Here is a 10,700-nt window from a genome sequence, read left to right as displayed (position 1 = left end):
CCAAACCCTCCACAGCTGCCTCCTGCTTCCCCTTCCGCTTCCACCCCAGACTCCCAGAGGAACATTAGCCTGAGGCCATGGTGGAAACATTACCGGTAAGTAGATAGCTAATTGAGTTTGTGGATATGCCAGCTACAGTAACTTCAGAAAGTATTCACACCCCTTGACTTTATCCAYGTTTTGTTGCSTTACAGCCTGCATTTAAAATGGATTAAATTGTGATTTTTGGTCACTGGCCTATACACAATGACCCATAATGTCAAAGTGGAATTATRTTTTTYTAAATGTTTACAGTTGAATAAAAAATGAAAAGCTGAAATGTCTTAAGTCAATAAGTATTCAACTCCTTTGTTATGACAAGCCTAACTAATTCCAGGWCTAAGAATGTGTTTATCAAGTCACATAATAAGTTGCATGGACTCACCCTGTGTGCAATAATAGTGTTTAACATACTTTTTATTGACTACCTCATCTCTGTACCCAATACATACAATTATCTTCAGGGTCCATCTGTCAAGCAGTGAATTTCAAACACAGATTCAACCAYAAAGACCAGAGAGGTGTTTCAATGCCTTGCAAAGACGGATACCTATTGGTAGATRGGKAAAACAAAAAAAAGGCAGACATTGAATACCCCATTGAGCAATTTTATTATTTACACTTTGSATGGAGTATCAATACACCCAGTCACTACAAATTTACAAGCATCCTTCCTAACTCAGTTGCCGGAGAAGARGGAAACCACYCAMGATTTCACCATGAGGCCAATGTTGACTTTAAAACAGTTACCCAGCTTAATGGCTGTGATAGGAGAAAACTGWGGATGGTTCAACAGACTTGGTGTTACTCCACCAGTGGAGGCTGGTGGGGGGAGCTATAGGAGGACGGGCTCATTGTAATGGCTGGAATGGAATTAATGGAAGGGAGTCAAACATGTNGGATGGTTCAACAGACTTGGTGTTACTCCACCAGTGGAGGCTGGTGGGGGGAGCTATAGGAGGACGGGCTCATTGTAATGGCTGGAATGGAATTAATGGAAGGGAGTCAAACATGTKGTTTCCATATGTTTGAATTGTGTGATTCTGTTCTATTCCATTCCAGCSTTTACAATGAGTCTGTCCTCCTATAGCTCCTCCCCTAAGCCTCCACTGTACTCCACAATACTAACCWAGTGAAAAGAAGCTTGTACAAAAAATATATTCCAAAACATGCATCCTGATTGCAACAAGACCCTAAAGTAATACTGCAAAAAAATGTGTGAAAGCAATTTACTTTTTGGCCTGAATAATAAGTGTTATGTTTGGGACAAATTCATATAACATATTACTGAGTACCACTCTGAGTACCACTCTGAGTACCACTCTCCACTCTCTACTCTCCATCAAGCATAGGGGTGGTTGCATCATGTTATGGTTATTGCTTGTAATCGTTAAGGACTGGGAGTTTATCAGGATAAAAAAAAGACACGGACTGCAGTAAAGCACAGGCAAAATCCTAGAGAAAAACCTTAAACACAAGGCCAAATCTACACTGGACTTGCTTGCCAAGAAGTCAGTGAATGTTTCTGAGTGGTCTAGTTACAGTTTTGACTTAAATCTGCTTGAAGATCTATGGCAAGGCCTGAAAATGGTTGTCTAGCAATGATCAACAATCAATTTGACAGAGCTTGAAGAATTTAGAAAAAAATAATGGAAAATGTTGCAGAATCCAGGTGTGGAAAGCACTTAGAGACTTACCCTGAAAGACACACAGCTGTAATCACCAAAGGGGATTCTAACATGTATTGACTCAGGGGGTTGAATACTTATCAAATCAAGATATATTACTTGTATTTAAAAAAAAAAAAAAAATGTAAGTAGAGTATTTCTTCCACATTGACATTACAGATTATTTTGTGTAGATCGTTGACAAAAGAAAAATACAAATATATATATTTTTATCCCACTTTGCAGCACAACAAAATGTGGAAAATGTCAAAGAGGTGAATACTCTCTGAAGGCACTGTAGTTTGCACTTAATGGTTACAACTAATTTGACTGTTCATACAGAATAAACATACCATGGAGTGTCCTAAGATTATGTGACATTATGTGATTAGACTGACAAAATTGGATGGGAGTAATAACCATTAATAATATACAGATAAGTACGAAAGAGTTATGCCCACATATATCACCATCCCTTTAATGTTTTTCTATGTCTGTGCCCTATATATCACCATCCTTTAATGTTTTTTTCTGATCTGTGCCCATATATATCATCATCCCTTTAATGTTTCTCTATGATCTGTGCCCATATATATCATCATCCCTTTGATGTTTTTCCATGATCTGTGCCCTATAATATCACCATCCCTTTAATGTTTTTTTTCTGATCTGTGCCCATATATATCACCATCCCTTTAATGTTTTTCTATGATCTGTGCCCATATATATTCATCATCCCTTTGATGTTTTTCATGATCTGTGCAATATATACAATCCCTTTAATGTTTTTCATGATCTGTGCCCATTATACCATCCCTTTAATGTTTTTCTATGATCTGTGCATATATATCATCATCCCTTTAAAGTTTTTCTATGATCTGTGCCCATATATATATCATCCCTTTATGTTTTTCATGATCTGTCCATATATATCACCTTTATTTTTCCATGATCTGTGCCCATAAATATCATTTCCTTTTAAACACAGTCTCAACGTAACAGTGAAGAGGCGACTCCGGGATGCTGGACTTTTAGGCAGAGTGCAAAGAAAAAGTCATATCTCAGACTAGCCAATAAAAAAATATATATATTAAGATGGGCAAAAGAACACAGACACTGGACTGTCAGCATCCCGGAGTCGCCTCTTCACTGTTACGTTGAGACTGGTGTGTTGCAGGTACTATTTAATGAAGCTGCCAGTTGAGGACTTGTGAGGAGTCTGTTTCTCAAACTAGACACTCTAATGTACTTGTCCTCTTGCTCAGTTGTGCATCGGGCCTCCCACTCCTCTTTCTATTCTGGTTAGAGGAGTTAGCGCTGTTCTGTGATGGGAGTAGTACACAGCATTGTACGGGATTTCAGTTTTCTTGGCAATTTCTCATGGAATAGGCTTCATTTCTCGAACAAGAATAAACTGACAAGTTTCAGAAGAAAGTACTTTGTTTCTGGCCACTTTGAGCCTGTAATTGAACCCACAAATGCGATGCTCCAGATACTCAACTAGTCTAAAGAAGGCCAGTTTAATTGCTTCTTTAATCAGAACAACAGTTTTCAGCTGTGCTACATAATTGAAAAATATTTTCTAATGATCAATTCGCCTTTTAAATGATAAACTTGGATTAGCTAACACAAACTTGCCATTGGAACACAGGAGTGATGGTTGCTGATAATGGGCCTCTGTACGCCTATGTAGATATTCCATTAAAATCAGCCGTTTCCAGCTACATATAGTTATAACAACATTAACAATGTCTGCACTGTATTTGTGTCATTTTGATGTTATTTTAATGGACAAAAAATTTGCAAACAAGGACATTTCTAAGTGATCCCAAACTTTTGAACTGTAGTAAAACGTTTGGAACAGTTATTGTCTCGCCCAAGCCATGATTGAAGTTGGACCTCAGAAATGCACTGATGGATTCTTATGACATTGTACTTGGGGACCTTATAGATGAATTGTTTTTCCATGAAACCACTGCTTTACAGATTATTTTTATATACAGAATAAATTGAGTTGTGTAATCCTTTAGACTCACTGCTCTCAAAGAAAAAAGTTACTCATGATTTATTATATTTGGGAAATATCAACCCCAAATACAGATACAAGTTGTCTCCGTCCGACTTTTGCAAAATCAGTGACTTCTCAGTGTGTGGATGCGAATATGCAAGAATTTAACCTCTAACGAGCCTCTACCCACCGGGTCCGGGATCACCCCCCATCCCCCAACCACTGATTAGCATAGCTAGCATAGCTTCACAAGTAGATAGTAGCATTCTAAATAATATCATTAAATCACAAGTCCAAGACACCAGAGAAAGAGATACCGATCTTGTGATAAAGCCACCATTTCAGATTTTTAAAATGTTTTACAGGGAAGACAAAATATGTAAATCATTAGCTAAACACGTTAGCAAAATACACAATTTCTTTGTCCACCATTTTTTTCTTCCACCAGAGCTATCACCAATTCGGCTAAACTAAGATATTGATAGCCAATAACCTATAAAAACCTCTTCAGATGACAGTCTGATACAATATTTTATGGTATAGCGATAGGTATTTTAAAAAAAGTGATATTTCAGGGTAAGAATCACAGTTTACAATTGCACCGACATCACAGAGACGACTAGAATTACTATAGAGGAGCAACGGTGTATGACCATTTACTCTTAAATAAAAACTTTCATAAGGAATAGACAAAAGCATAGCAATGGAAAGACCAGATCTTGTGATTCCAGACAATATTTCAGATTTTTCTAAGCGTTTTAAACAGCGAAAACAAATAAATCGATAAGTTAGCATACCACATGTGAAAAAGTTACCAGAGCATCGATTCCAGCCAAAAGAGCGCTATAACGTAATTCACCGCCAAAATATATTAATTTTTTCACTAACCTTCCAGAATTCTTTCCGATGACACTCCATGTAACATCATTTTACACATACATAATAGTTTTGTCGAAAAGGTGCATATTTAGCCATACAAAACCGTGGTTACAATGAAATACTAGGATCAAGCCTCAAAATGTCTGACGTATCTATCAGAGAGTTCTAGTTTAATTGAAAGCTAATCATATACTTGACTAAAAAATACAGGGTTGACAGGAAGAAAGACAAATTAAGTTTCTTAATGCCAACCGCTGACTTACATTTTTAAATTATCCTTACTTTTCAATACAGGGTTCGCCAAGTGACGCGATACAAAAACAAAATGGCGAAATATGCGTTTAAATATTTCGACAGAACAACGATTTTATTCATATTAAATATTGCTACTTTGAGCTGTTCTTCCATCGATTCTGGCAATGTATCCTTTCTATGTTGTAATCTTCTTTTTTGGTCGATAGATGTCCTCTGTCCTTCGAAATATCCACAAGATCGAACGGACCCAAAAACGTGTCCAAAGTTTCAGAGTGTACAACAAAGAAATTCCTCAATAATCGCACTAAACGGATATAAATTGCTATAAAACGGTTCAAATTAACTACATTATGATGTTTTTAACAACTATAACGCTAAAAACATGACCGGAGAAATATTACTCCTAAACAACGATTTTGGAGGGAGGCAGTCTGATGCCATCTTGCGCACGACGCATGCAGGAAGAGAGCGGTACTTCTACGTTTTCGTGTTTTATAGTGGCTGTGATGTGGCAATAGACTCCATTCAAACGTGATGACGTACAGACACCCAGAGGAAGACGTAGGCAGTGTCGGTTTCTTCATAGCATTCACTGTCCGCCTTAAAAACAGACTCCAGATCAGGGGTAAAAATTTCTGAAATCTGACCCCTGCTCATGAAAAGTGCTGTAGATATTGTTCTGTAACCACTCAGAGACAAAATTCCAACGCTATAGAAACTAAGAAAGTGTTTTCTATCCATATAACAATAATATGCATATTGTACGATCAAGAATTTAGCCACGAGGCAGTTTAATTTGGAGACCCAAATATGCTAATGCGGAACAGCACCCCCTATAGTTCCAGAAGTTTAAAAGAGCCTTGGTTCTATTGTACATGGTGTTCAATTTCTAACTGTCAATGTGGAGAACGACATATGGACCATTGGTTTCTCTCTGCGGTGATACTTTAGCACAACTTATGCTGTGTGGATAAAGAGGGAGTGGGATTTGCATTTAGCAAATGTAGACATTGYGAATGTACTTTTGATGATATGCTGATGTACTTTCATGAGGATGTTTTTTTTGTGCAAAGGACATTGTACAGACTTATTTGGCAATGCTGTGAAATTTACTTCTTAAGAAACAGTCTGAARACAACATATGGTATAAACAGAAAGAGTTGCGTTCACAGCTTTAAATCTTAAACAGGATTGAATGCATCGTAAATGAAGGCATTGCTTCGTTAKAAATTAAGTGTGTGTTAAAACACCTACTTATTTCAGGACAGTTGGACTTGTACACTTTTAAATGCTGCTATCCTTGGTATCTGGATGTACAGTAAGCAATAAACTATGACCTAAACCTACAGCACATTGGCATCAAATGATTATAAATATCAAGCAGTCCTCAGGGCAAATTCTTGATCTCCTTAAAATATTGCCGTTTTACAGAGTGTCCTCAGGTCCATTCTCCACTACCACATATCTACAACACAAAATCCATGTGTACGTGTGTGTATAGTGCGTACGTTATCATGTGTGTGTATGTATGTGTCTGTACCTTTGTGTGTGTCTCTTCACAGTCCCCGCTATTCCATGAGGTGTATTTTTACCTGTTTTTTTAAATCTGATTCTAGTGCTTGCATCAGTTACCTGATGTGGAATAGAGTTCCATGTAGTCATGGCTCTATATAGTACTGTGTGCCTCCCATAGTCTGTTCTGGACTTGGGGACTGTGAAGAGACCTCTGGTGGCATGTCTTGTGGGGTATGGTTGGGTGTCTGAGCTGTGTGCTAGTTTTTTAAACAGGCACCTCAGTACCTTCAGCATGTCAACACCTCTTACAAAAACAAGTAATGATGAAGTCAATCTCTCTTCCACTTTGAGCATGAGAGATTGGCATGCTTGTCATTAATGTTAGCTCTCTGTGAACTTTTAAGGGACAGCAGTGCTGCCCTGTTCTGAGCCAACTGCAAAGTCCCTCTTTGTGGCACCTGACCACACGACTGAACAGTAGTCCATGTGTGACAAAACCAGGACCTGTAGGACCTGCCTTGTTGACAGTGTTGTTAATGTTGTTAAGAAGACAGAGCAGCGCTTTATTATGGACAGACTTCTCCCCATCTTAGCTACTGTTGTATCAATATGTTTTGACCATGACAGTTTACAATCCAGGGTTGCTCAATTTCCACATTATTCGTTACGAGATGTAGTTGAGGTTTACGGTTTAGTGAATGATTTGTCCCAAATACAATGCTTTTAGTTTAGGAAATATTTAAGACTAATTTATTCCTTGCTACCCATTCTGAAACTAACTGCAGCTCTTTGTTAAGTGTTGCAGTCATTTCAGTCGCTGTGGTAGCTGACGTGTACAGTGTTGAGTCATCCGCATATATAGACACACTTGCCTTAATCAAAGCCAATGGCATGTCATTAGTACGATTGAAAAGAGCAAGTGGCCTAAACAGCTACCCTGGGGAATTCCTGCTTCTATCTGGATTATAATTGAGAGGTTTCCATTAAAGAACACCCTCTGTGTTCTGTTAGACAAGTAACTCTTTATCCACAATATAGCAGGGGGTGTAAAGCCATAACACATACATTTTTCCAGCAGCAGACTATGATCAATAATGTCAAAAGCTGCATTGAAGTCTAACAAGGCAGGCCACACAATTATTTTATCATACATTTTTCTCAGCCAATCATGTCATTTGTGTAAGTACTGTGCTTGTTGAGTCTCCTTCCTCATAAGCATGCTGAAAGTCTGTTATCAATNATCATACATTTTTCTCAGCCAATCATGTCATTTGTGTAAGTACTGTGCTTGTTGAGTCTCCTTCCTCATAAGCATGCTGAAAGTCTGTTATCAATTTATTTACTGTGAAATAGCATTGTATCTGGTCAAACCATTTATTCCAGAAGTTTACTAAGGGTTGGTAACAGGCTGATTGGTCAGCTATTTGAAGGGGCTTTACTATTCTAGGGGGCTTTACTATTCTTRGATAGCAGAATGACTTTAGCTTCCCTCCAGGCCTGAGGGCACACACTTTCTAGTAGGCTTAAATTGAAGATGTGGCAATATCATCTGCTATTATCCTCAGTAATTTTCCATCCAGATTGTCAGACACCGGTGCCTTGTCGTTGTTGATACATATTTCACCTCCTCCACACTGATTTTACGGAATTCCAAATTACAATTCTTGTCTTTCATAATTTGGTCAGATATACTTGGATGTGTAGTGTCAGCGTTTGTTACTGGCATGTTATACTTAAGTTTGTTTATCTTGCCAATGAAAAAGTAATTAAAGTAGTTTGCAATATCAGTGGGTTTTGTGATGAATGAGCCATCTGATTCAATGAATGATGGAGCGGAGTTCGCTTTTTTCCCCAAAAAAATCATTTTAGGTGCTCCAAAGCTTTTTGCTGTCATTCTTTATATAATTTATCTTTGTTTCAAAGTATAGTTCATTTTTATTTGTATTTAGCTTAGCCACATGATTTCTTAATTTGCTGTACATTTGCCATTCAGTTGGGCTGCCAGATTTATTTGCCAAACGTTTTGCCTCATCCCTCTCTACCATAACATTTTTCAATTCCTCATCAATCCAAGGAGATTTAACAGTTTTTACAGTCATTTTCTTTAGTGATGTATGCTTATTAGCTAACCAGAAGCTAGCCAGAAGCTAGCCAGAAGCTAGCCAGAAGCTAGCCAGTTCACTGGCTAACGTTAGTATTCAGCTAACCACGGTTGGCGGTCATCAGCTATCCTTTAACTCGAAAAGGTATCGCCAGTTTTGAACGCGACTCAAACCAGACCTATTTTCTCTCCATATCCCCGGATTTCTACCTCAAGCTCTGGACATTTACACCTGGATCTTGCAGCTAGCTAGCTGCTATCCGAGTGACTATTGGCTTACGTCTGTCCCGGAGCAAACATGCTCCCTGAAACACTTCAGCGAGCAGCGCTTCTCTAATCGACGCCTGGGTATCCTGGAAGGATATGACCTCATCCCGTCAAGTAGAGGATTGCCCTGGTTATGTTTTTTAAAATACCTTCCTCATCAATCTTAAATAAGCATGCCCCATTCATATAATTTTGAACCAGGAAAGATATAGCCTTGGTGTTTTCTCCAGACCTGACTGCCCTTACCAACAAAAAACATCCTATGGCGTTCTGCATTAGCATCGAACAGCCCGTGATATGCAGCTTTTTCAGGGAAGTTAGAACCAATATACAGGCAGTTAGAAAAAGCCAAGGCTAGCTTTTCAGGGAAGAAATTTGCTTCCTGCAACACAAACTCAAAAAGTTTCTGGACACTGTAAAGTCCATGGAGAATAAGAAACCTCCTCCCAGCTGCCCACTGCACTGAAATCCACTATAATGAGAATTTCAATCAGCATTTTTTTAACGGCTGGCCATGCTTTCCACCTGGCTACCCGTACCCCGGTCAACAGCACTGCACCCCCCAAGCACTCGCCCAAGCGTTCCCCATTTCTCCTTCTCCCAAAACCAGTCAGCTGATGTTCTGAAGCGCTTCAAAATCTGGACCCCTACAAATCAGCCGGGCTAGACAATCTGGACCTTTCTTTCTAAAATAACTGCCGAAATTGTTGCAACCCTATTACTAGCCTGTTCAACCTCTCTTTCGTGTCGTCTGAGATTCCCAAAGATTGGAAAGCAGTTGCGGTCATCCCCTCTTCAAAGGGGGGACACTCTTGACCACAACTGCTACAGACCATATCTATCCTACCACCTTTCTAAGGTCTTCGAAAGCCAAGTCAACGAACAGATTACCGACCTTTTCGAATCACACCGACCTTCTCCGCTATGCAATCTGGTTTTCAGAGCTGGTCATGGGTGCACCTCAGCCACGTTAAAGTACTAAACGATATCTTAACCGCCATCGATAAGAAACAAACTGTGCAGCCATATTCATTGACCGGCCAAGGCTTTCGACTCTGTCAATCACCACATCCTCATCGCAGACTCAACACCCTTGGTTTCTCAAATGATTGCCTCGCCTGGTTCACCAACTACTTCTCTGATTGAGTTCAGTGTGTCAAATCGGAGCGGCTGTTCCGGGCTCCTGGCAGTCTCTATGAGGTGCCACAGGGTTCAATTCTTGGCCGACTCTCTTCTCTGTATACATCAATGATGTCGCTCTTGCTGCTGGTGAGTCTCTGATCCACCTCTACGCAGACGACACCATTTTGTATACTCTCTGCCCTTCTTTGGACACTGTGTTAACTAACCTCCAGACGAGCTTCAAGGCCATACAACTCTCCTTCCGTGGCCTCCAACTGCTCTCAAATACAAGTAAAACTAAATGCATGCTCTTCAACCTGCCCCGCTGTTCTGACTTCTCTGCTGCCAATGACTGGAACGAACTACAAAAAATCTCTGAAACTGGAAACACTTTATCTCCCTCACTAGCTTTAAGAACAGCTGTCAGAGCAACTCATAGATTACTGCACCTGTACATAGCCCATCTATAATTTAGCCCAAACATACTACCTCATTCCCTACTGTATTTATTTAATTATTTTGCTCCTTTGCACCCATTATTTCTAATTCTACTTTGCACATTCTTCCACTGCAAATCTACCATTCCAGTGTTTTACTTGCTATATTGTATTATACTTCGCCACCATGGTCTTTTTTTGCCTTTACCTCCCTTATCCGCCTCATTGCTCACATTATATAGACTTATTTTTCTACTGTATTATTGACGGTATGTTTGTTTTACTCCATGTGTAACTCTGTGTTGTTGTATGTGTCGAACTGCTTTGCTTTATATTGGCCAGGTCCGCAATTGTAAATGAGAACTGTTCAACTTCGCCTACCTGGTTAAATAAAGGTGAAATAAACTTAA

Source organism: Salvelinus sp. IW2-2015, unplaced genomic scaffold, assembly GCF_002910315.2.
Source record: "Salvelinus sp. IW2-2015 unplaced genomic scaffold, ASM291031v2 Un_scaffold1304, whole genome shotgun sequence".
Lineage (NCBI taxonomy): Eukaryota > Metazoa > Chordata > Actinopteri > Salmoniformes > Salmonidae > Salvelinus > Salvelinus sp. IW2-2015.
The sequence above is the reverse complement of the archived record's forward strand: the minus strand, read 5'-3'. Positions refer to the sequence as shown.